This window comes from Schistocerca gregaria, chromosome 3 (assembly GCF_023897955.1).
Source record: "Schistocerca gregaria isolate iqSchGreg1 chromosome 3, iqSchGreg1.2, whole genome shotgun sequence".
Lineage (NCBI taxonomy): Eukaryota > Metazoa > Arthropoda > Insecta > Orthoptera > Acrididae > Schistocerca > Schistocerca gregaria.
In genome coordinates, this window is record NC_064922.1 from 773,333,196 (window position 1) to 773,360,830 (window position 27,635).

Consider the following 27,635-nt stretch of genomic DNA (forward strand, 5'->3'; position numbering starts at 1 on the left):
GCCCTGGGCGGTGCAACGTCATATTTACAACAGTAATGTGCTTATACTGACAACCTCATTGTTCGTTTTACCCGATTTTGTAATCATTTAAGTAAAACAATATGACCTTCGAGTGGGAGACATTTCGTCCCCCTTTTCCTTCTGTGAAATTTGTCACTAAGCTTTTTGCCTTCGAACCAGCGAAATGCGGCAGAGTACGGCTGATAAACGATTTACAAACCACGATTTAGTGCCATTAACACGATTTCTTTAAACATTGGTGTAGCTGAAGGAATTTAGTTTCTTCTTAAATCGTCTTATGCAGCAACGTTCACAGATATCTCAAATAGGAAAAGCTCTTTATCCAAGGTTGTAAAACAAACCTCCCACAGTTTGTGTCAGGTTTATCTTTTCGTCTGATAGCACTGCGCAAGTATTTTGTGTAAGAGGTATTAAAGTAGTGTTCCTGTAACCGTGGGAATCATTGAAACGAGCTTCACACCAATGGGTACAGTACTGATAAATATTCAAAATGATTATCAACCTAAGTCTGCGTGCATCCACAAACAGAGGCGTATTTGTAATATTGAAGCTAGACTACGTATCCTTGTCTTCCTTGAGTGGGCATTGGAGGGCGTTTACACACACGTACACGAGGGTAATCCCAAAGGTAAGGTCTCCTAAGGGACACGCAAGTGCCAACGCAGGCACAAACGAGAGATCCTTCATTTTAATGGCAAGCAGAAACCACAGTGTTGGCTGCATAGTGGCAAGTTGATAAAGAGCAAGACTATGGATACGGAGGTCTCAGGTTGGATCCCCCACCAGTTCCACGATTTTTATGTGCCGTTTTACACATATTTTCCTGGGGCAGTGTTTTTTGATGTAAAAAATGCCGAGTTTCACTGTAGTCCGAAAGCCACGTAAAACTGTAGGTTCCCCTATTAACTGGCTAGGTAAGTCAACTCAGAGGTCGGATGACAGCAACAGCATACCACCTCCAACAAGACCGTGCCTATTAAAGCACTGTGGGGTTCAAACCACTCTTGCGACTGATCACTGCTTTATTTTCTATGGGTTCCAAACGAATGACCTTCGGATTGTTAACAATTTTGTGTTTTAATGCTGTAGCTTTGATACCAGTAAACGTAAGTAACCGGCCGAGCACTGTCACCGTTCGAGTTGTGAAGGTGGTAGACGACGATGCTGTCGACCCCAGTTACAAATTTGGTCATGGCTATGTTTCAGTCGAATACCTCTATGGGCCTTTCTGCGTATTTCAAGATATACTTTTACACGCTTGGTACGCTTCCAAATTGATATCTGATAGAGCTGTATTTAGCAACATGAATCAGACATGTTTTCCTTGCAATATATCGGACAACACGTCAGTGCAGCGAGATTTCGTTTATGTGTTGCGCATGATGCAAGAAATATTTCACCCCACTGAATGCGAGCAAGCTCACGAATAGACTGTCAATAACTGGAATTACGCAATAACACACTTAAAAGTTGTATTTTTGCATTATGTATCCCGATGAAAATAACTGTAAACAGGTTATACGCCTACTTGCTTGTTATCGAGCATCTCGATGCTTTCCTCAAAAAATTAAAATAAAAATAAAAAGAGAGAGAGAGAGAGAGAGAGAGAGAGAGAAGAGAGAGAGAGAGAGAGAGAAAACAGAAATGTATTTCAGATATCAGCTCAGTGACGCCATGTTCGTCTCGTGATGTAATGCAAGGATAGTTGATAGGTAATATCTCGTTGTACTAGCGATATGTATGACTACGGGGTTCTTTGTTTTCTCTTTGCAAACAACTAGAACAGAATTCAGTAACAAAGTGGTAAGAACATCTACTCAGTACGCCAATTAAACACTCAGCCGTTCTTGGTTATTTTGTTAATCGTCTGTAATGCAGTAAACATCCTTGATTATTGATTTGTAATTACTACCGTTGTTATTGTTATTCGTCACCCCACAACAGCTTTCCTATCACTCATTCCCGCCAATGCACGTAACGAATGGATCAGGATGAATGGGATGTGGGATGTTTCGTCACGGAAAATATACACATGTCAGGGTAATATGAATATCCCAATAAGAAAAGACGACAATTACACCCAACTATTTCTGTCCACTTAACACCATGACGACAGACAAATGTGGGTCTCACTGTGTTTTGATTGTAATTCGTTAGCCTTTTTGGGACCCCATTTTAATACCTCGTGGGAGCAGGCATAATATTTTGGTTTCTGAACACCGAACAATAACACACAAAGGTAGTAGATGGAAGGATACAAAGAAAAAATCAGACTCATGGGTGTGGATCTAGGTCATCATAAGAAGACTAAACAAGAGGGAAACATTACGAAAGCAATGAATACGCTGGTTAGTATACATTATTTGTATAGATCTGAAGATGAAAAAGCGCAGATCTGCACAGCGCCCGCATCTGCATTTTAGTTTCTGTCTTAATGGGCATAATTTTTAATTTGAATCCATATACAGATCGAGGCGGTTAGTCGTGTCAATTGAAGTTCATACATATTCTCAACTAGCTGCTCGTGAATAAAGTAAATTTTTAATGACATTTTGTGTTAAATAACAAGTATGGTATGTTACTTTGAAGAGGAAATCATGAATACTACGAACTTACTACGTGCATCACCTATCTGACGTAATAATGAGAGTGCTAACATTTCGCCCGCATCTCGTGGTCGTGCGGTAGCGTTCTCGCTTCCAACGCCCGGGGTCCCGGGTTCGATTCCCTGCGGGGTCAGGGATTTTCTCTGACTCGTGATGGCTGGGTGTTGTGTGATGTCCTTAGGTTAGTTGGGTTTAAGTAGTTCTAAGTTCTAGGGGACTGATGACCATAGATGTTAAGTCCCATAGTGCTCAGAGCCATTTGAAGCTAACATTTCAGGTATGTCATTTATCGCGATAAATATGAGCTTACAAGCCATAAGGACAGTCTTATCTGTGATGTGTTCCCTGATATTTGTAGTACCGTGGTATTACTTTACATCTTGAGTTATTGCGATACAGAGCAGTGTTTTCAAGTGGCGATTTGTTCGAACCATTTTCAATAGTCAAACGACTGTAACAAGGAGCGATTAGAGGACCTGCTAGACAGCTGCGTTATGTAGGTCGCATGGGAATCAGGTGAAATGCAATTCAGGTCGTTCGGATACTTTTGAGCACGACTATACATAAAATCAGAATTTAAATATCAAATGTTTTCACCAATAGCGAAATGCTGGAACCTTAATTGACGATAGAATTGTTTTTGCCTGACTGGGATTCGAACCCAGCATCTAGCACCGTCGTTTTCTAGCCAGGAACAGACGATAAATAGCTATTGTTGGTTCACCAGTAGTGAGATGGGCGCATGTTTAGCTAGACATCAGGCGACGAAAAGTTCTATGCTGAATAGAATTCAAACCCCGCACACGTGGTCATGAAACTTTAACTATCAAATTCTTTTCCAATAATAGCTAGGAATGGCATGTTTGTACTTTGAATGATGTGATGGAAAAAACTCTGCTGGCTAGAAGTTGAATCCACAACATGTCGTCGTTGGTGATCACAACGAACACAACAACACGTTAGTAGGGATGAGTAAGGCCTTAAGGTTTGCAACTAAACATGCTACTCCTAGCTACTACTGAATATGAAGTTGATTATTAACGTGTTCGACTCTCAGTCAGCATAAACGTTTTTGTCACCTTATTTCTAGTTAAACGTGTGCAAATCTCGGTGATGGTAAACAAACAGTGAACAGTCCTCGTCTGTTCCTGGTTAGACAACGACGGCGGTAGGCGCCGGGTTCGAATCCCGGGCAGGCAATACAACTTCAGTCGCCATTTAAGTGACAAACTGTGATATCCACATTCCGATTTTACGTACTTATTCAACAATCCGTTTAGGTGCTGTGTTCGGATCCTTGTCCCCAGCATGACGTGATGGCATTTCAATTTTAAACATGTGCACCCTTTATTCCCTGACAATGCAACACTAGACAACGTCTTTCGAGGTTAATTACCAAGAAGGTAACTGTCATGTTAGGGTTCCTGCATTCGTACAAACATTATCGTCATTTACGTTCAAATGGCTCTGAGCACTATGAGACTTAACTGCTGTGGTCATCAGTCCCCTAGAACTTAGAACTACTTAAACCTAACTAACCTAAGAACACCACACACATCCATGCCCGAGGCAGGATTCGAATCTGCGACCGTAGCGGTCGCACGGTTCCAGACTGTAGCGCCTAGAACCGCTCGGCCACCGTCATTTACGTTCAAGTTGAGAATTGATAACTGATACTGGTGCAAACGTCAATATTTGACTTCTCTTTCTGCCTAGTGATCGAGTCTCGATAAGGTACAAAGCTTTGCTTCGTTAACAATGGATTTACGTTCCTGGTTTGCAACCGGATTCAGAACGAAGACGTTTGTCATGTCATTTAAAGTACAACCTCGTGTACAAGTAACTGTTGATGAGTAATGTGAACAATGATATTACTTGTGATTCGCTGTTAATGTTTGGATTTTCGTAGAGTGCTTGCCTCCGTTAATCACGTTTTCTTTCAACTGCTTAGTATTACATAAATTTGATGCAAAACCACTCCCCATTGAATATTGAACGACGTTCAGCATGTGTTGGGTAAACCTTTTAGACAGCAAAGAACTTGTTTCCAATTGCCATACAGCTTTATAAATCCATATACTGTCTCAAATATTTAATTGTGCTTAAGGGTTACTGAAAGATTTCTGTGACAAAACTAGTTGTCCCATAACATTTTAAATATCACTTATTGTAATTAAGTTTAGTTTACAAATGTTAAGGACTGTCTGATCTCTTCTGTACCATCGTGGTGTTACTTTACATCTGGACGGACTGTCATAAAGACCGGTGTTCTCTAGTGGTCTCTAGCGGTACCCATTGTGTATCATACAACGACTGTACTGTGGAGGGTTGGGACTATGTGGAACACAGATATGCTATGTTGGTTGCATACATCCAGGTGCAGCCTACACGGTGGAATTCAGGGGTGACTAACTTTTCTTTGCTGTCGAGTGTACATGACGTGGATGAAATTGGTGACGAGTTAGAATGCGAGTACACTGGCTTTAGGAATTTCGATCTCCTGATCAAACTGTTGTGTTCTCACGTGTGTATTTATTGCAACAGAAGCAGGTTCTTCGTCTTTGCAAGTTCTACGGCGATTGCGTTGTCATTGTTTTGATGTAGTTGCGCATTCATGTTCAAGCCAGAAAATTATAAAATATAGGTTTCGCTGTCAGCTTTTATACTCGTTTAGCTTCACCCAGGGGGCACGTACTGCTTAAAGTATGCTTCAGAATTAAGTATCTTCATCTCGGCTTTTATGTGGTGTTTTATTTATGTTTCCTGGAGGACGAGTTTTATAATGAGTTACTTCTAGATATTTTATCACGTCCTCTACCAACAGGACTTCCAAAAATATCTAGGAGTAACTCTTGATAGGACCTAGTCCTACATGAAATGCATAGAAAAACACCGCCGTAAGGCCGAGATCACTCAGTAACATAATACAAAACCTGAGTGGATCTCATGGGATACATGAGCTACAATACTATGATGTTCTTCCTGTGGACTTGTCTAGTCTGCTGCCGAATTCAGTGCACCAGTATGGTTCGATAGTTTACACATGAGGAAAATTGATGTTCAGCTAAATTCAACACTAAGGATAATAATAGGGTGCATCAGATATACTCCTCCTTATTGGTTATAACCTCTAAACCATAAAGCGCCACCACATCTTCAAAGACAGAATGCTTTTCTCAAGGAATATGAAAAATTGATTAGAATTCTTCAGCTCACGCATACTTTGATGTACTTGCGCTTATCATGTCATATTAGCAAAGTGGTCGATTTCAATATGAGCAACAGTTAGTCAGAAAAGTGGAATAATATTACCGACGAAGAATATCCGACTCGCATAAGAGATGGCGCAAGACCAGCCGGCATGGAAGTACCGTGACGTGCTTGGTAAAGAATTAAAAGAATTCCAATTAAAAGGAAAGTTTCCACCGATGGGGAAAGGCTTCAGTGCTTGAAAACGCTAATCTCCAAAACTAATAGACCAGTTGTTGTAGAGTTTTCACAAGTAACTTGAGCGTTTCTTGGGGTAAAACACATGCATAATTTCATCAAAATCGATACACAAAGGAAAAGATATCGTAATTTAAAATTTTATGTAACATCATCTGATCTGATTATATGTTAAAAAAACCCGATCGCAACAACTACTCTATGTTACTCTCACAAGCGCTCTTGGTTCTACAGGTGCACACAACTATCCATGTTAAAAGCTATACATGCTTTATAAATAAAGGCATGACATTATCTCTGGATGAGGTGGCTTTTTGTTCAGACTAATACTGAGACGGTGATCATAGCAGTGTATATTATCAGACCAACAGTGCGCTTACACGTAGCCCATGATGCAACCTCGTCACAAAATCGCTGAATTTTGAAAGTGACTCGCTAAGGAACATGGTATGGAAACGGTATCTGCAACCCCCTCAAGCCACCGCCACTAGATATTTCTCCAGTATTTCTAATGTACTCTGTCTCGATCCTCTGTCGGAGGTTCTGGCTGATTGAGAAGGATCACAAACAGTAGATGGTGTGCTGCTTGAGGTCGTAAGAAATCTAGACTTACTTTTCAGATCTCTAATGCTACGCTAGTCGCTAGAAAAGCTGTCTGGGATTTGCAATCAAGTCTTTCCATTCAACCACATACCTGCATGGAGAAGTCATTTAATGATTACAGCCACAAGTTAATCATATTTCTGGCACTCTGATACCTCGAAACGAGTCACCTTTCTCAAAACTGTCTGGTACAGTAAAATTCCAATGTGGTTTTGTCAAATCAAATGTGTGTGAAAACTTATGGGACTTAACTGCTAAGGTCATCAGTCCCTAAGCTTACACACTACTTGAACTAAATTATCATAAGGACAAACACACGAACCCACGCCCAAGGGAGGACTCAATCCTCCGCTGGGACCAGCTGCACAGTCCTTAGACCGCTCGAATGATCCCGCACAGCCACCGCGGCTTTAGTCAGTCCCTATGCATCCTGCGACTGCTGCTATTTCCGCAGCTTTGCCATGTGATCGTTCCAATTTAAGAACTGGGTAGAAGTCGAAGAAAGCCATATCTACCACCTCATGCAACTCGTGTAGAAACGGAGTGACCTGAGTTACTGCGACAGGACAATGTTTTGACCATTCGCTTGAAATGGGCGCATTGTGGAGCGTCCCCAAACTAGATACAGATACTACAGATCCACGTCCATTCACATCTATCTAATTAACATGCTCTCTTCGTTATTCTGCCCCATCCTCCAGAAGAAAATTATGAATTATAAAAGCTCAACTAACTTCAGCCGATAGAGTACTAGATAAGATTTTTAATGCATCTCTCTCCTCCCACATAATGAAACCAAATCCCGCATGTGTGCATGCATTGAGCACATGTGATGATCCTATTAAATATGCAGGTATTGATCAACTGCACAGACCAGTTTAAAGTTAAATCACCTCTAGGAGCATGATCGTATCCTGCGGACTATACTGTAAGTCCCAAGAGACGCCCATCCCCGTGGCCCTGTCTCGTTGTTTGAAACATTATTTTCTAACAGGATTTATACAGTGCCAAACATTTTATTTTTGTGTCACGACTTCGAGGCCTATGTCTGGCTCTAAACTGACATTGAGACGCTCTGATCCACGGCCTCTTGCAGACAACAAGGACATCGTCTCAAAGTGCAGTTATCCAAGACGTTGCACTGTGATGCGATTAACGTCATTCAAGATGGGTGCTGTGATGTCACCTGATGACACAAGTACTGTTACTCAAGATAGTGGGCTCACGGCTCATGGCAGCATCGGCGTGCTCTGCAAATATGTCTTCGCTCCCATCCAGTCGCATGAGCAACAGTGCCTAGGTGAACATATATTTTGAGAGTAATTTCTTAGGTAGCAAGTATGAAAGAGATATCTCCACCTCATGCATGCAGGATCCGAACAGGCATCTGTGAGTCACTTTGCGGGGGTCCACTTCTGGGAGCATGTGCGATAGACCCCTATGTGGTCCAATGGACAGGGGTGGCGGGTGGTGTCTGCATACGTTGTCTGCATGTCTGTTGCATTATTTTGCAAGGGGGGGGGGGGGGGGTCTGTGGGCTGCACTATGCTTTGATTTCGTGTCATCACATCAGTGTACTGCATTATTTAGGAGTAGTTTGCATGTCTAAACTAAAGTTATTTCGGTAATTTAGGATTTGTTTGCATGTCTGCCAAGCGTTATTTAGGAGTAGTTTACAGGCCTATGGGCTGTTTCGTGTGACCCAAAGCATGTCAAAGCGTGTGTTCTGTATCAGCGTGATAAATATACTATCTCTCAAACTCCATCCGTAAATAAATTGTTCTAAAATAAATAAAGTACACTACTTCCTTACTCTGTCCAGCAACCCAACGCAGGCTGAGTCATTTTCGTGCCATTTTCCTCTCCAGACCACCATCTTGGGTTATACGACAAAAGGGATGACATCACCCTCTGATGGCTGTACTGTGTACTAGGTCAATTGGAGTCTAGATCTCATGGTGGAGACACTGCCTGATAAATAAAGACTTATGTCCAGCACAGGCAGCATCGTTTTGTCGCCATTTTCCCCCAGCCCAGACCGCCATCTTGGGTTATGTCACAGAATGGACGACAGCACCCTCTGGTGCCAGCACTGTGTACTAGGTTAGTTGGACTCCAGACCCCATGGCAACCACACTGTTTCCTGCCATTTCCCCCACCATCTTGGATTACATTACAGAACAGATGATAGTGCACTCTGGTGGTGGTACTGTGTACTAGGTCCAGACTTGTGGTGAATACACTGTTTCCCACCATCTTGAATAATGGTACTTGCATCATCAGCTGACTTCATCACCGCAATCTTGGATGACGTCATGGTTGAGAGTGCCTTCTGGCAGTGGTACTGTGTACTAGGTCAGCTGGAGTCTGGACCTCAAGGTGAACACACTGGATGGTGGTAATGCATCACATTGCTCAAATAAAGGCTGATGCATGCAAAATAATAAATAATTATTTCCAACTCAGGTTCAGTCATCCCCCACGCCATTTCCTAGGATGAGATGGTGGTTGGGTGACTTAGGTTAGTGGAGTAAATACAAACTTCGCGCCAGATCATAGGAGGAGGTGACACTGGGGTGACTTAGGTTAGCGGAGGTAGCACAATTGATCTATTTTCTCACAATTTTCTTATGTTTGTAGAGATAACCACCGTTAATTGCATTATCCTAGTGGAATTTGAACTTCCCACCAATCCCTATGACGAGGTGGCGGCCTGATGACTTAGGTTAGTGGAGGTAGTCTAAGTGACCTATCTTCCCAATGTCTTCTTAGGTTAGTAGATTAGTGGAGGTAGCCCAACTGCCCTTTTCTTCCCGCCATTTTCTTACATTAGTAGAGACAGCAAAATTGACCTGTCTTCCCTCCAAAATTCAAACTTTCTGCCAATCCCTAGGAAGAGGCGGCGGTCAGGTGACTTAGGTTAGTGGAGGTAGCCCAAGAGACCTATTTTCCTGCCATTTTCTTACATTAGTAGGTATGTGTTGCGTTGTCCTGATGGAATTCGAACTTCCTGACAGTTTCTGGGGGAGGAGGTTAGATTGGTGGAGGTAGCCCAATTGACCTATCTTCCCACCAAAATCTGCCATTTGGATGACGCCATCTCTGCCATCTTGGATGACGTCATGTGCTGTTTTGGTTGATGTAATTGCTGTCATCTAGGATACATCTGGCATCAATGGAGAGTGGGGTGGTAACAGCTTTGTCCCAATACTTACATAATGTGGCAATGAGCCTCCATAGTGTGGAAAAAAATAGTTCGTCAACGCTCAATGAAGTTGTTTCTCTAAGCTGGTTTTTCTAACAACTTTACACAGAGTACCCTCAATGGTACAGATGTCTACTGATCACAGATGACTTTAGCGATAAGCAAAGTCATAGGTTAGTTCGGGGCATGCAACAGTAGTATGATTACAGTCTACATCTACATCTGCGAGGGTACACAGAAGAAAATTTGCGGTGTTTGTGTCATTTCCTCCTTTTTCTGTCACAGGTGCAAATAGTCTCCAGGAAGGAGAACTGCCGGTAAACCTCTGTGTGTGTGTTCGGATGTGTCGAATTTTATCTGTGTGGTAATTCGCGAGATATATGCAGGAGCGAACAATACATCTGTTGACTCTTCTGGAATGTACACTCTCAAAATCTTAACAGTAAACCACAACGTGATTCAGGACGCTTCTCTTTACATCTGCCACTGGAGTTCGTTGATAACCTCTGTGACGCTTCGCGCTCTGTAAATGAAAGTGCAACGAAACGTGCTGCTCTTCTTTGAATCTTTTATATTTCGTCTATAAGTCCTGCCTGTTATGGATCCCATACTGATGAGCAAAATTCAAGTACTGATCGAACGTGTATTTTGTAAGCTACTTCCTTTTTTGATGGACTACATTTCCTGAAGATGCTTCCAATGAATCTCTGTTCGCCATCTGCCTTACCTGCAATTCAGTTCAAGTGATGATTAAACTTCAAATCGCTCTGTGTGCATACTCAGAGATATTTAATAAACGTAGCAGCTGCCAGTGATTGCTCTGCAACTGTGTAACCATATGGTCACGGGTCTTTGTGTCTATGTTTTAGCAATACGCTATATTTGTTTACGCTGAGGGTCACTTACCAATACCCGCACCAAACGTCGATCCTCTGCATTACAATTTTCTAACATCGCGACCTCTCTGTATACCACAGCATCATCTGTGAAAATCCTCATGGAACTTCCGGCGTTATCTACCAGGCCATTTGTATTTATTGTAAACCTACAGGTCCTATAAACTCAGTCGAGACTGATGACCTCATGCTTTGGTCCCTTTAATCATTAAACCAGTCAGCCAACTCAATTTCGTTATCTGTCTTCCGTTTGATGAAACGTGACATCACACTAAAGGACACAGTCACCCATTGTATCTGTGCAGAATATTAAATGGTCTTTGGTCGTATATATTTTTAATTTTTTATTAATAAGAAAAGAAATTTGCGAACATATACTTTCTAATATTCTGCGCGTCTTTACATTTTTCGAGTTACCTGTCTTTTCTTGTTTTTCCTTATGTTATGGAAAAACTTGGAAGAATGTGAGAATGACAACGAAAGTGTGTAGTAACTACGCCTGTGTGCCCGTCGTATCCGTGATAACATGAAGACAACAATCCTTCGACTGAAAGAGACTTCCCTTGTGTATGTATAACGATTTGATCATCACTGAATGCTGTTGGCTTATTACAGTGTCAGTCATTCACTTCCTCTTACAACGACTAGGAAAGCAAATTTTATTCATCTATGTAGCAGAATCTGTAGGGGTCCAGGAGAACAAGAAGCAACATGGTGTCCAAAGATTCGTGTGAAGGAACCACTGGTCCAAAATATATTGACCCTCTATGCAAGCAATCTACTCACTTCGGAGACCGTCATCGTATTTCACTGGGAAACTAAGTCGCTAGAGCTACAATGCAACAAATGAAGAGTCTTCTAAAGGAATATAAGACCATGAAGAACATCCAGTCAGGAAACCCAGAGACATCACCTTGACATCACTCTGACATCACCCTAAGAAGACTGAAAAAGACCCATCGGTAGCTAACCCAAGGCTAAAGATACTTAGAAGACTTAAACATGCATGACGAAATTACGAAGTTTCTTTCATAACGCGTGTAACAAAACGAGGCGTTGGCGTTTCCTGGGTGGAAATTGGTATAAACACACTCACTACCCTGTTGTGTTATTGCATTACTAGTATTTTATCCAACCTCCATTCTGTTGCACCCGGCCGGCCGCGGTGGTCTAGCGGTTTAGGCGCTCAGTCCGGAACCGCGCGACTGCTACGGTCGCAGGTTCGAATCCTGCCTCGGGCATGGATGTGTATGATGTCCTTAGGTTAGTTAGGTTTAAGTAGTTCTACTTTCTAGGAGACGGATGACCACAGATGTTGTCCCATAGTGCTCAGAGCCTCTGCGGCACCGGTTTTGTCAGAATCTGTAGTTCTTGTAGTGAAATTATCAGCCACTCTTCTCATATCGCTCTTTTCACCTCACATACGGCCTCAAATTGCCTTCCACTGCAATAAACATGCTATGCAAGTATTCCTCAAAGGTTTTTCACGGGGTCCATAACCAGACTAGTACAGACCAGGGCCAAACATCGATATCTTTATCCTCAAACCACTCTTCTGTTGTAGCAGAAACATCCACAGGTGCGTTATCTTGCGGAAACATTAGATTTTCGTCCCCAGATCCTCGTCCATTTTGATTATTATTATCTCTAGCATCTTATTGTACTTGTTAGAGATGATTGTAGTGTTCAGGGAAGCAATGCGTGACATGCCTGTAGCGCAGAAAGTTGCCAAAATCATAACTCTTCCATCACCAAAATTTCTGCTCGTTCTTAGAAGCAGCTCTGTTCTCAGATCATGCCAATAACAATGAACTTAAGTGGAATAGTGCTCAGAGCCGTTTGCAATCGCTTCTTGAATATAGGATGTATATCATTTGACAAAATTTGTCGTGCAGGTCTAGCAGTTACTGGCAACTGTAAATCAAATAAAAGTTGAGAAGAATAACGTTTAGTGACCCCTGCTTTGAGCAAAAGGAACCGTTTCGATGCCTCAATTAGTTTTCTACTTAGTCCATATTTTACGTTCTGTCCATATTTTACGTTATCTCCATGCCATGTGCCCAATCTAACGAAATTATCAATCAGTGTACTTGAACAGCTGAACGTCTTGGCTATTTCACGATTAGAGAGTCCCATTTCCATATACTCAACAAGTTTTGCTTTTTCATCTCATGTTAACGGTTTCCCATGTGGCATTGTCAGAATCGTGGTGTATGTACACAACACGTACTGTCACCAACGGTTTCTTGTATCGCACCGTCTGCAGAGGCACATATTGACACACAACCACCAGATAGACCAGAGTGCCCTTATACTGAGTTCCACCCTGCACCAACTGAATCGTTGATTTCTTGTTATATACTGTACTATAGACATCAAATACGATACCATTTGGCTACATTTGTCAGTATACTGTATCTCATACTATTGCTTATACACTGCGCACAATAGTTCCAGCTGATAATGCTAATTTCCCTAAAAATACCGATGTCTTTATACTGATTTCCACTGCAGTGCGCTGGGAGAAACCACCGGAGGCTGGTGGTTCCTCTAGCTGTGTATGGCAGCCTCGACGAGCTCCGGTGGTTGTGGCGTTAGGTTATAACTGCACCACGTTTAAATCAACTCGTTGCAACATTTTTTTCTCACAGCTGCATCACGGGTCTCTAAAATCGAGTGCTGCTAGTGCGGAAGAAGATGCCGTGAAGAAATGTGTAGGTGTAAATGTGCCAGTCACTTCACACTACAGCATCCACCAACAACAGCAGAAGGTCAGAATGTATACAGCTAAGAAATGAGCGTGTTTATATCGACCAGACAGTGGACTTACATAGAGGGAGGGAGGGGAGAGAGAGAGAGAGAGAGAGAGAGAGAGAGAGAGAGAGAGGGGGGGAGGGAGAGAGAGAGAGAGAGAGAGAGAAGTGACGTAATGTACTGACCAAAGATAACGTACGCGGCAGAGTTTTCCTTGTGACTCTGGAGTACCTCCAGTTTTGCGATGTCATTTTTGTGACCTAGTTACCGGTAGCATGACTTGCCGTGTTGTGTCTGGGCGGACCCGCTGATTACCGGGGAGGGTTTCCCGGACGCCGGGGTTGTGCCTCGCGGAGTGCGCTGCGGAGACACCTCCCCCCGCCCCTCCCCCCTTTCGCCGCGTTATAGCGCGGTATGTGCCGGCGCCGCCTCCACTCGCCTGCTGGCCTCCGTCTGCACCGCACCTCGCGCCACAGACAGGTACGTACGCCGGCAGCTTTCTCGAGCGCCGGCAGCCGCCTCGAGTAGGGTGCCGTACTCTTCTACTCTGGCACCGCACGTGCACGAGTGCTGCTGTATCTCTACTAAACATTCCTCACCAGTATTGATAGTGTAAACTATTTTTGCTATAAACACTAAATTTTACCTGTTTCGGAATACCCAGCTATTTGACAGAGTTACGTATTATCTCCCAGTGTCGACAGCAGCTTATGAAATTACGTACTTGCAAGATCCTACCGTGACTGCTCTGATACTATAAGTACACAAGTGCTGTTTTACCTGTTCGAAACATTTGTCACGAATATCGTCAGCAATACCGAAACTACTTTTGCTAGAGCTGGCAACATTACCACTCCACGTCTCTCAAGAAACCTAGTTCTTAGACAGTGATATTTTTTATTTCCAAATGTCGACAAGTCTTTGAGAAAGTAAAGTTTCCTCCATGACCCTACATGTAATATACCGCACGCTCTTCTTTTTGTTGCAATCGTATGTTCACTGACACAAAATCTGTAGTCGATGTCTACAACGATGTAGTTATTGACACACACCAAGTTCCGCGACGGGCATGCTTCACATATCTATCACCAACGAAATTTGTTTACTAAAAGCTCGGATCTGTTACGTATAAAAAATCTATTTCTGGTACTTTACTTACTAATGAATGTCTTCAGACACGTAATTTAGACTGGTTATCATGAGTGTGTGTAGGACATTTCGGCTCATCGTAGTTAGTGTTTCATTCTTGAGGTTCAAAGAATTCAATGTGAGTGAAAGTGACTGATTTGGAACGCAACACTTCGCAAAAATATCATTATCAGAAGTTGCTACGTTTAGACTTTTCTCTACGGATATTTCGAAGGTCGCACTAAGCCAGTCTGAAATCGACCGTCAACAAGGTAATTACTGACTAGTAATATTTGTACTGATTTGACCCACGTTAGAAGTGTCAGTTGGAGTGTGGGTCTTTGCTGATGATACAAGTTCCATAAAAATGAGGAAGGGAAGTGGGCGCGAGTCAGACGGTAACTAATAACAGAAAACTTCAGTTTTTTCCGTGGTTCAACTCTCGTGTCAGCAGACCGTAGAACACTGAAAGATAATTGGAGCTACGCAAATCGTGATACTTTTTCTGACGCTAGTCATGAGAATCGTCCTTATGTCCTTATGTTTGATGTGACAACCAGAGAACATTATTGTATTGTGTCATCACGAATTTAGAAATATATTTGTGTTTACTTTAGTTTTCTGTTTCAATACATCGAATGTCTTACAATGTTTGGTGGAGGGCATATCATGCACAATTAGTTTCCGTCCTTTTTTCATCAGTAGATCGGTGCATCTCGGTGAAAACATGAATTTCTCTAATTTTATTGTTTAGCTATAAGTCGAGATGTCTGTAGGAAGCAGTTTGTTTCTTTACTAGTCATGCTACGTCCGCGTCCGGGAGTCCAGCCGCGAGGCTTTCTGCGGTACGCCACGCATTTCTTGTGAAGTCTCCCGCTGGAGTTTGTCGCTTCTGAGCAAGAAACGGAGCGATTTTCCGCGTGCCGTGACCCACATAGCGGTCAGCAGCATATCCAGTAGAGCAACGTTTCTGGTGGGCCCGGATCGGGCTGCTTTGCGGTTGGGGGCAAGTGGGTCGCCGTCTCAAAACTGAAGCCGCCCATTACCGTCATTAGCACCGCGTCTGTCATGTTGCTCAAGGGACTCTGGAGAAATTACTGGCGCCTCTGACACAGGCGTCTGTTCCTACTCACTTCTGCTTTCGCGTTCCGCGTGCTTTCTATCGTTAAGGGAATGATGAGACCGCTTTCCGCTTTTCACCAGTGCAGTCTCACGGCCGCTTAACACGGCGTAACCGTCCCTGGTAGCGGCAGTTTTCCGCGGTATTACGTGTCTCGGAACGAAGTGCCGATATTTCGTAATGAAATTAGAACCAGAAATAATGGTCTGCGTACGCCAGTGTATCCAGTTCCTGTATGAATTTGCCAAATACTTCTCAGATTCCTACAATTTTAAAAATAGAAGCATTGTTTTATTCCTTGTTGAGGCTTCGTGTTTGTACTATGAGCCTGAGTCGATAAACACACACACACACACACACACACACACACACACACACACACACACACGAAGCTCGATCGGAAGAAAGCTGGATGGAATCCCAGGGGCAGATGAATTACTTCTTGGCCAATGAGGGTAAGGGTGCTCCAGTAGACTGCCCATTTGTGGGAAGCGACTGGGGAATATATCATTACTGATGCTAACAGATGCACTATTCAAATGTTATTCTGTTAACTACATTGCCTCCCTTGTTCATCAACCGCTTATTGTGCTGCAACATTACTGTGTTAAAACTTCTGGAGACAATTGCGTCACCAAGAATTCCAACCAGTCTAAAGCTTAAATAACCAAGCGAGGTGACGCAGTGGTTACCACACTGGCCTCACATTCAGGAGGAGGACTGGTCAGATTGCCATACGGCCAGTCAGAATTACGCTTTCCGTGATTTCCCAAAATCAGTGCAGGCAAATGCCTGGAGGCTTGCTTGGAACAGAGCATATCCGATTTTCCTGCCCCCCTTTCGTAATCCCAGCTTGTTCTCTTGTTCTAATGACAACGCTCTCGACGGGACGTTAAGCTCTAATTTCCTTCCTTCTTTTACCATTCACTTTGTCTACATTTCAAAAGTCTGGGAAGGAAGGTACTCACTTAAAGCAGCAGAAGACAATCGATACAATTTTCTGGAATTGCCATGTCGACGCATATGAATGGTGGCCATCAGTTTCAAAGTGTTTGAGTATATTTGAAAAATGTCAAATTACTGCCTTGAGGTGCTGGTAAAACATTTTATTTAGCCTATACAACCAGTCTCAGTCGTCTGACCATTATTGGGTTCATGAAAGTATTCACCTGCACCTGAACCTAATGATGGTCAGACGATGGAAACTGGCTGTTTAAATAAAGCATTTTACAGCAGCAAGCGGCAGTAATATGACATTTTTCAAATATACAAGAGTCGTGGGGAAACATCTCCTGAAAATGTTTCGCAGTATATATTTCTCTTTCCCGCACTGCAAAATCAGTAACGAGTAAATGTCTTGGCCCTGAGGCAAACTTACCATTACTTCCCGAGAAATTTATACTTATTTGAAGTTCTTCGGTTCTGGTGAAATTACATGCCGGCAGTTCAGGAGCTGGGCTAAAAGTAACTGCAGAAATTCCGTTTTTTCACCAGTACCTATATGAGAATATTCATTTCTGTGCTTCCATCATCGGTCTGAAAGTAGCTTGTGCAGATGTCACAGTCGGTGTTTTGAGAGAGCTTGGCAAGAGTTTTAATGGCCCAGCCGCACACAAGTTAATTTAGTTCAAAATAAATGCTCCAAATGGCTCTGAGCACTATGGGACTGAACATCTGACGTCATCAGTCCCCTAGACTTAGAACTACTTAAACCTAACTAACCTAAGGACATCACACGCATCCACGCCCGAGGCAGGATTCGAAAGTGCGACCGCAGCAGCAGCGCGTTTTCGGACTGAAGCGCCTAGAAACACTCGACCACAGCGGCCGGCTTAATTTTGTTGCTCACGTATCGATGTAATATTGCGCAGGGCAACTGTTTCAGTTCCGTAGCAATTTTACTAATCGTGAAGTGAGGTATCTCAAGCAGTGTGTCTTTCATTTGCGTGCAACAAGGTATTCTGTCTGACCAGTGAGGGAAGCGCGACTTGAGGATTTGGGCGAGATGTACGCCGGAGGGAGGCGAATGGGAAGATGGCGCTGTTGCGGGGAGAGCGGACGAACGCATAGGCGGCCCGGCGGCTCGCCAGCTGAAAGTAAAAGGAGGCTACGCCGGGCCGCGGCGCGCCGACTCGGCCGCTGTTTACTTTCTTCCTGCCGGCCAGCAGCGCGGCTTTCTCTGCGCGCAGCATCCAGCGTTTCACGGACCGTTTGAGCGCCGCACCGTCTCTGCACTCCTCTCGCCCTCACTCGTGTCTGCAGGTCCGCTTCCGTCACTCTGAGCTGGCATTCTCTTCCGTCTACAGGGTGGTCACAAACAGTCCAAGAAGCTTGTAAGGGTGTTGCAGGGAAGCCTGTCATGACAAAAAAAAATTGTTAAGAAAAAAATATTGATACGTTGCGGTGTTATGAGTTAATAAGCACTGAAGTTAGCCAATCAGAGCGCCCAAATTCAAGCTTTCCTAAAACTACACGAGAGAGAGAGAGTGATACAAAAATTGAACATTGTGGGTAGTAATTATGGAAGCCGAGGCAAAAGCTAAGCTCAAAGTGACGGGTGCGTAGTGTGGGGGGGGGGGGGGGGGGGGCACAGAGGGTAAATGAGGGGGGCGCCGGCTTTCAACGAACTGTTCCCATTAACTAATAAAAAGCCTGCTGATGAACAAATATTGCTGGCGTCAGATTCTCATTTCCACGAACCAAGTTAGAAAGCTCAGTCATAGCTAATTTGCTGTCTTATTTCACATGGCATCTTCTTCCGCAGCGGGGTGCTGAGACAGGTGACGAGTAATATTCCATCACAAAGCCCCTGTCACCGATCGCCAGTAGGGTTAGCTGCTTACCTGACATTACCAACCACTAATGACAACAACCGCTTGAGAACGTGGCCGTCAGTTGTGTGTGTGTGAAATCTTATGGGACTTAACTGCTAAGGTCATCAGTCCCTAAGCTTACACACTACTTAACCTAGATTATCCTAAGGACAAACACACACACCCATGCCCGAGGGAGCACTCGAACCTCCGCCGGGACCAGCCGCACAGTCCATCACTGCAGCGCCTAGACCGCTCGGCTAATCCCGCGCGGCGACCCGGTCAGTTCCATGCAAAATTGACCGTAGAAAGACACAGATAATCACAGCCATTGGTACTGTTCACTCGATTTCGGTCAGACTGCCGGAGTCACTACAAAGGTAGTGACTCAGCTAGAAATAGAATTCTAGCGCGTGTTCAGTAGCGATAGTTAACCAGATTTAAAATGAAGTGATAAAAGCTCCGCAACTCCCGTCGATATGTTACTGACTCGCTGTGATAACAAGATAGTGATTGACGGAGTGTCTCTTCTCCTTCGAAAGTATGCAGTACTAGTAAGGAAAAACTTTCGATTTTAGTGCAAGTCTATACATTCTTTTCTCCTATCTTCCTCTATTCCTGTCAGTAAGAGGGGGCTACAGTTGGAGGGGGGGGGAATAATTTTTGTTTCAGGAGTGGGGCGCACGGAAAATGTTTCAGTACTCTTGATATTCGCTGCGAGAAGAACAGACTTTGTGTGTTTCGGTCAGCTCGAACTTGCAAGCACAACGGACCGATTGGCTAACTTCAATGCTAACTAACTCGGAAACGGCGCAACGTAACGAATTTTTTCTTAAGAATTATTTCTCAGCACAAGCTACCCTCCAACACCCTTACAAGGTTCTTACACTGTTTCTGACCGCCCTGTACACGATTCGTTTTATAGGTGAATCGTGTGCAATGTGCATGCGTTGCACTATGTAATAAACTTTCTCTGTAAAACCTAAAACATAAAGATCCAAAGCAGTCGCATGGAACGTGATACGATAAACAGTTAGAAATCTTGGAAGCTACACACTGTTCCCCGTAAACTAGTAAAGCATGGAAAGAACAGCAAAAGGTTTCCTTGCTACAGCTGTGCCTTCCTGCTGAAGGAAGAATATCGATGAGGGTTCGTACTTAAGGGTGCGCTGCAACACAGAGTCCAGAATGCATGAAATGCCATGTAAGTAGTATATCTTTAAACATGACCTCACCAGGGACGTGGCACAACACCGCGCCTTCAGGCCACAAGTGGCTCATCGGGACCATCCGATGGCGTGTGATCCTCAATTGAAGATGCAGATAGGAGGGGCGTGTGGTCAGCACACCGCTCTCCTGGTCGTTACGATGGTTTTCTTTGACCGGAGCCGCTACTATTCGGTCTAGTAGCTCCTCATTTGGCATCAGGAGGCTGAGTGCAGAACTTAACTTCGGTGATTTCAAATCAAATCATAATCAACGGTACAAGAAAGTCTAAAACTGCCCATATGTTCCCCACGAGCCATACGAGGCCACACATAAGAAAGAATTGAACAAAGAAGGTTTCTACACAGTTAAAAAAAGTTAAGGGATCACATTTTCGAAACCACGTAATTCCCACCCATTGCGACGCTTCGAAATTTGGCTCAAAGGTGCGTGAAACTCTCCTCTGTAGCGGTGCAGAAGCATGTCACACTCGGGCTCGACCTCGCCTCAAACAGCAAAATGTCGACGTATTCGAGAGAAGCCCATAGCTCAGGAGTTGATTTGACATGGGTTATTGAAGACACATTGGCGCCAAACTTCTCCACATTTCTGCCCAATGCCAGAGTGGACTTGTCACACGGTGGGAAGGTCGGCACAGCCCCTCTAACCCAAAGTTCGCCCCTACTCTGGCCCCTCAACGATGGAGACTAGAATCGCGACGCACACTACTGAAATCTTCCGGTTTTGTTATGAGTGGCCGAGGAAAATGTATGAGAGAGACCGCCGCTCAGCAACTGCAGGAAAAGGCCGATGGGGGTGGAATGAAGACCCCCAAAGAAACCACCCCTTTTCCTGGTTCGTTGATTCCCACATATTTTGCTGTCGGAAACGGCAGTTTGCAGTGTGGTGATCAACAGGAAGACACTCTTCACGAGCTGACACCCACGCACGTTTCAAACTATCTCTAATTAGATTTGTGTTTGCATAGCCATTACACGTGATATGACGCCACTGTAGAACAGCACGTCCACAGTTTTCGCTCTCGTGTACAGGCTGAAACCATTCGACGGAATTTGTAAGTGATCACCGAGGAACTAACGGTGCTTATGCTTCTTTAGAGTTCCTATTTTGTTTCCTACTGTGGCGTCCTCTTGTGGAGTAGTTATAGAGGTATGTAACGTTGACACATGCGTGAACAAAATCATAAAGGGTGCTTCTAATTCCACCCAGTTCTGTAAAACGCCTACCCTTACTGAAAATTTTAAAAAGTGCATTTACAGACAGTACCTGTGACGAAGGCCTAGGCGCTTGCAACAGGCAACCCTTCGATAGTGTCTGATTCCGGATGCCCTGTTATCAGAGCAGCAGTGTAGCGGCGAAAGAACTGCAACGTAACCTAGTTGCGTACGACTGGTATTCGCTTTACGGATTCTGGTTGTAAATGCGCATTTTTAAAGTGATCGACAAAGGCAGGTGGGTGGGACCCAAGGTACTGCACCCGTCCGCCCTCCCCCATGATTACTCCACAGGTGGACGTGAAATAGGAGGGATGAAAAACCATAAGCACCCTTTCACTACTCCGGATCTCGTCATCGAATGTTGCTCAATGGCCCCTAATGGCTCCAGACGATACACAGGAGCGAAAATTGTGGTTGCGCTGCATTTCACAGGGGCCAGATCGCGTTTAATGGGTAAGTAGCGTCACAGTGTAATTCGGGGAGAGTGTCAGCAGTGTCAGAGGCTGGGAAAACGTCTTTTGTTGCTCATCGCACTACGAATTGTTGTTATGGCCATTGGCTACGAAATGTAAGAGTATGACAATCAACGAACTAGGGAAGTGGGTGGTATCTCTGGCGTCTTCTATGCCACCCCGTGCGGTCCTTTCATGCCGGCGCTGAACGGCGGTTTTTAACTCTGGGCATCGCTGTTATGACGTATATCGCAGAGGCGCAGAAAGAAGGTGCGAAATTTGGGTAAGAGGGGCTGTGATGACATGTGACATGCCCACTGTGGTGTTGGACAGAGTTATGGTGGAGTGTGGTGCCAATGCGACATCATTAACCAAGCTTACACGTGACATCGACTTCTGGGCTGTGGCCTTTTCCTCCGAAAGTCCGAGTCCGATGGCGCAGGGCGCGATGTTTTTGAATTTCAAACTTAAGTCTCAATAGCCGGGAATTGCCGAAAAAGTAATCCTTTAATTCTGAATCGCAATGTCGATACAACAGAAAACGTTGAAATTAGCTGCCCGCATGTCGTGGTCGTGCCGTAGTGTTCTCGCTTCCCACTCCCGGGTTCGATTCCCGGCGGGGTCAGGGATTTTCTCTGCCCCGTGATGGCTGGGTGTTGTGTGATGTCCTTAGTTTAGTTAAGTTTAAGTAGTTCTAAGTTCTAGGGGACTGATGACCATAGATGTTAAGTCCCATAGCCCTCAGAGCCATTTGAACCATTTTTTTTAATTAGCTAAATAAACAGGAGTGTGCTGCATTCAGCGTGGCTCCTATTGAAAAAAAAAAATTTAAGAAAACTCGATCCTGCAGCATGTGCATCGAAAGGCAGTTACCTCACTGAACAACGGAAGTTACTTCTACTCACAAGTAAGGCACATTAAAGACATGGTTCAAATGATTGAAATGGCTCTGAGCACTATGGGACCTAACATCTGAGGTCACCAGTCCCCTAGAACTTAGAACTACTTAAACCTAACTAACATAAGGACATCACACACAGCCATGCCCGAGGCAGGATTCGAACCTGCGACCGTTGCCGTCGCGAGGTTCCACACTGAAGCACCTAGAACCGCTCGGTCACACTGGCAAGCAGTAAAGACCTGAAAATGTTGCAAGTGAATTTTGCACCATGCTGCCAAAATGCATGACGTTTACTCTCCATGATATTGTAGCTCGTTGCATGAGAATGACCAGCAGAAATAAACTTCAAAGCAAGTTTCTGCATTAGACATTCATAGCAAAATCGCGCTAGAAAGAGCCAGAGCAATTCGCGGAATACTAGATGGAAACAAAGGCGGCAACAGATTAGACTGTTTTGTGTGCTGTAGACAGGGCTCACGCCGAGACCACGAGGTCCCGACGGGTTTCTGTTGGCTCTCAATTCTACTCCCAAAGCACCTCTTGTCAGGCATGCTTTCTCAACAAGTCAAAGAATATGATACCTTCGACAACCAATCACTGTATGTGAAACATCTTTGCAATATGGTGGCGATTCAGAACACGGAAAGAAACAATAATTATGAATGGTGAAGTTGTGACAAGGGCATGTTTAGGATTGCAGAACCCCAAGTGTCTAACATTGCTGCAAAGTTAGAAATTAACACAAAAAAATTGAGGAGTTTCACTACACATTGACACTGTGTTTGTGGGGTGATTGTACCGTGGATTTCCTGTTAGTGTTAGATACTACTGTCGCCTAACGACATTTACTAGTAACTCGACACTGACGCAAACGAAGAAAACAGAGAAAACAGTCGATTCCCTTGACGTCCTCACTCGCAGTAGTAGACTCTGGGACACAACAGATGTCGTTAATAGTAATCAGTACATTCTTCAGTGATAGAGTTGTCGAATTACGACGACTCACGTTTGAGATGTTGGTCCCTATCGTACTGATCTACGAAACCTTGAATCCTAATTTTTCACCGGTATTCGGTAGAGTAGTGATGACGCTCAGACTACGGTCACACATCCCTGTTTAAAGTTAAAATTTCTTCCAACAAAATGATGATACAGGAGGCGAAGAACACGTCGAGCCCTATTCGGAGCGCATTTTAATCCGGTTCCGTGAAGTTCCCTGAAGGTTGTTCCATGGAGGGTGGAAAAGGTGAAGATTTGGATGTGCAATGTCAGGTGAATAAGGGGTGCCGAATGACTTCCCAGCCCAATGCTGTATAGTTTTTTCTGTCACTTCACGCAGTCTTTCTAGTTGTTTTTCTTGGACTGCGTCTGCAAGAGATCTCAGTTGTTCATGATAAATGTCAGCAATGGTAGTTACACCTCAGGGAAGCCATTCGTTGTACACCGCCTGCCCTGTTCCACCAAATACATAACATTATCTTTTGTGGATACGGGCAGTTCTTTATACGACGAATTCCTGCTTTTTTGCGCTCAACCACTCCCACCATTTCGCTTCACCAGTAACGATATTGGATAGGAATGGTCGGAGTTGTTGACGAGCAAATTGATGAGGAGCAAGAAGAGATGTACGTATCGCCACCCTCTCATTTTTGTGATTTTGGTTTAGAGCATGCGGTGCCCATACAGTCCGATTTCGAACCTTCCCCATTGCATGCAAGTGTCGCACGATGGTGGAATAATCACAGTTCATCACACCTGCAAGGTATCGTCTATACTGACATGAATCATCGTGGATTAATGCCTTTAATAGATCTTCATGGAATCCTGTACGTCTTACTGAACGTGGGAAGTCACGGATGTCAAAACTGTTCTCCTTCAAACAAGAAAACTAGTTTCTTCCCGTTCTCTCTTTTGTGCCATTGTTGTCATACACGGCGCAAAAGTATCTAGCTTTCTATGCTGCTGTCACCCCTCTACTGAAGTCAAAGAGAAGAGTATTCGGAGATTTTTCGATTTTTTCTCCACTTGGCACTCGATTTTCTAGCGTCCATTGCACTACTCATTATCTCCAAATATATATACAAAGCAACACTAGGAACTTATGCACCAATCTAATATTATTAAGTTAATGCAAGCTGGCAGCCAAACTGTATCTTGCTCGCGAAAGGCAAAGGTCCCGAGTTCGAGTCTCGGTCGGGCACACAGTTTTAATCTGCCAGGAAGTTTCATATCAGCGCACACTCCGCTGCAGAGTGAAAATCTAATTCTTCAAGAATATTACTGTTTAAGAAATGAATTTCAGAGGTTGAGACACAGGTAGGAGAGTCATCTTCGAGAGGAGCATTCACCTACATATGAAAGACGCGGATGAGAGATAAATTTAACTGTGAAATTACTATTCTCCAGACAGACTTGTGCAAGTTACCTACTGTCAGAAGTACTGGAGGTGCGTGAATCCGAAGTTATCCTTCGCTAAGGCTTTCACTCACACTTGGCATGCAGCTCGTTTCGGCTGAGGTATGCGGCACTGCCAGCATTGCGAAGGTTGTGGTCGGTGAGGCGCTCTGAGCATTGAGAATGAGTCATATCTGTAGTCGACTCTACGGGCGAACGGAGTTGTACTCGTAGCAGCACAACAAACGTGTTCATAGAAAATCAGCGAAATCTTACTCCACATCTTAGACATACAAAGTCTTGTTACCTTTTTAGGTGGAACTATTGTCTGGATCCAGTCGGATTTCAAATGGGTGTCGGTTTAGATCAACGATAGAAGGCCAGAATTCTGAGTTGCTTTTGTTTATTAGATATTCCTCGTAATGTTACTCACATGCCAAGGAACGTCACTACAGTCATTATAATACCTATTTGACATACAAGTCATGTAGGAGGCTAATAAATATGCGTAAATCTCTAGGTAAACCAGCTAGATTGCATAGCAACTGTTAAAACAAGAGAACAATAATTCTATTAGGTGCTCCGGATTTTCAACATAGGTATTCGAGACGTGACTGTAAAGCGATGCGTCTGTATATCCCAACGAATGGTACAACGAGCCTGTGAACGAAAATCCAGTCCTGCTGAACTGCAACAAAACTATTAATGTAAATTCAGGAACGAAATTTTTTGAAGAACCTTCGCAAAAATGCAGAAAAATGGCTTCTTAGGAGGATATAAACACATGAGTGTAAGTAGAAAGGGGCTAGGGTGTAGTCACGGTAATACCAACGGATAACTTTACGGATGAACATCCTAATGCTAATGAGAAGACGTAAGCTTGTTCGTATCTTAGTTCTCGTACATTTCACTGTACATAATAGTCATATGGTGACAAACCCAATAACGGCCGTGGCCACAAGTACAGGGTGACAATTATCGAACTATATGAAATAAAATCGTCATAGCTTCTGAACGGTTTGAGTTAGGACGTTTCAAACGGCACGGTTGGCATGGTGAGAATTAATATGCACTGTACGTAGAATGAAGGCTTTCACGACCGGATGACACAACTGCTGATAAACATTTCGGGATCCGAGGTCGTGGTCCAAGAAAGTCTTCTGTTCCTGACGTTTCTTCCAGGGCTGCGCTGGACAGCGGGCTCAGCGGAGGAGCGCCTGAAGATGTCCAGCGCAGTCATGGACGAAACGTCAGGAACTGAAGAGTTTTTTGGACCACGGTCTCACACCCCGAAAGGTTTACCAGAATCTATGCGCTGTACGGTTTGATTTAGCGATGAAGTCCACTTTCATTTGTATGGGTTCGCCAATTAGTACCATTGGCGCAACGAGTGGACAGAGAATGCGCATTTCGCGATCGAGGAGTCTCTTCATGCTCAACGGGTGACCGTGATGTGCAATGTCCAATCACGGAATAGTCTGTGCGATGTTCCTAGATGGCACGGTGACTACCGAACGATACCTGAAGGTTTTGGAAGATGATATCATACCCATTATCCAAAGTGACTCTGATTTCGACAAGACGTGGTTCATTCAAGGCGGAGCTCGACACCAACGAATAATCTGTGCGATGTTTCTAGATGACACGGTGACTACCGAACGATACCTGAAGGTTTTGGAAGATGATTTCATACCCATTATCCAAAGTGACACGGATTTCGACAAGACGTGGTTCATTCAAGGCGGAGCTCGACACCAACGAAGCAGGAGAGTGTTTGATGTCCTGGAGGACCACTCTGGGGACCACATTGTGCTCTGCGTCCCAGAGACCACTGGCATGGGCTTCGATTGGCCGCCATATTCTCCGGATTTGAACACACGCGACACTTTTTTGTGGGGCTATATCAAAGGTAATAGCCGCTAAATCAATGATGAGCTGGAGACAGTCATTCAGGAGTTCAAAGACATGATCGATGTTCCAACACTTGAGGAGATCATGCAGAGTTTCGCTATTCGTATGCGCCACAACATCGCCATTGATGACAGGCATATCGAGCATGTCATAATCTAAATCCAAATATCTGTAGTGGCCGTTTACGTTTTTACGTATAGTTCAATAATTATCTTTCTGTACATGATGAGTTCTCTCAGCGCTAAGACAGACCACCTCAAAGTATGATAGGTCACCTCATTCTGCAGGAAGAAACAGTGCTTGCAATATTGTTGTATCCATTAAGGTTAAGATGTATTGAAAAAGGCAGAACATTCGTTGTTAATGAGTGTGGTGTAGAATTATACAAGGTATTCCAGGAGAAATGGCCAACATTGAAGGATATGACAGGAACAAGTATTTGAAACAAAAAAACTTGGCGTGGAGATTTGCCCTATTCCCAATTATATCCGGGGTAGAACACATGTAATGTACATTTGTTTTTGTGCTAAGGGCGCGCACGTGTGTGTCTTACCCACCTAACCTCCTTGTTCTTGCCCAGCTTGCCTGGCTCAATTCAACTTTTTTGGCCATGATGCCCTTCTGCCATTAAATCAACCCACTGAACGCACACTTGTCTGTGTTGTGTATTGAGTGAAGCAGTACGAGGGCTTGAGAGCCTATTGAAGAGAAACAACGCTAAACTGTGTTTTTACACACGCAGGTTAAAATGCCGATACTGTCAATGAGTACCACGGGCGCTTTCCAGCACCTCGCATCTCTAATTGTAGGGTGTTTACCGAAGTTTTCAGCACAATGCATGAAACAGGTATTCTTCCAAGCTCCCATTTATCTTCTGAACGTGTAATACAACAATCTGTGCAGGAACTGCAACACCTCGTTTAAATGGTGCAGCGTAGTC

General features: G+C 44.0%; 1 protein-coding gene across 1 annotated transcript in view; it reads left to right on the forward strand.

Moving 5' to 3' along the window:
- The first annotated feature begins 13,934 nt into the window (after positions 1-13,934).
- The window catches only part of LOC126354136 (keratin, type I cytoskeletal 9-like), a 115,924-nt gene continuing 102,223 nt past the window's right edge, over positions 13,935-27,635 (forward strand). The window contains exon 1 of the mRNA XM_050003533.1: positions 13,935-14,012. The gene's annotated coding sequence lies outside the window, so the exon portion shown is untranslated. The remainder of the gene's footprint in view (positions 14,013-27,635) is intronic.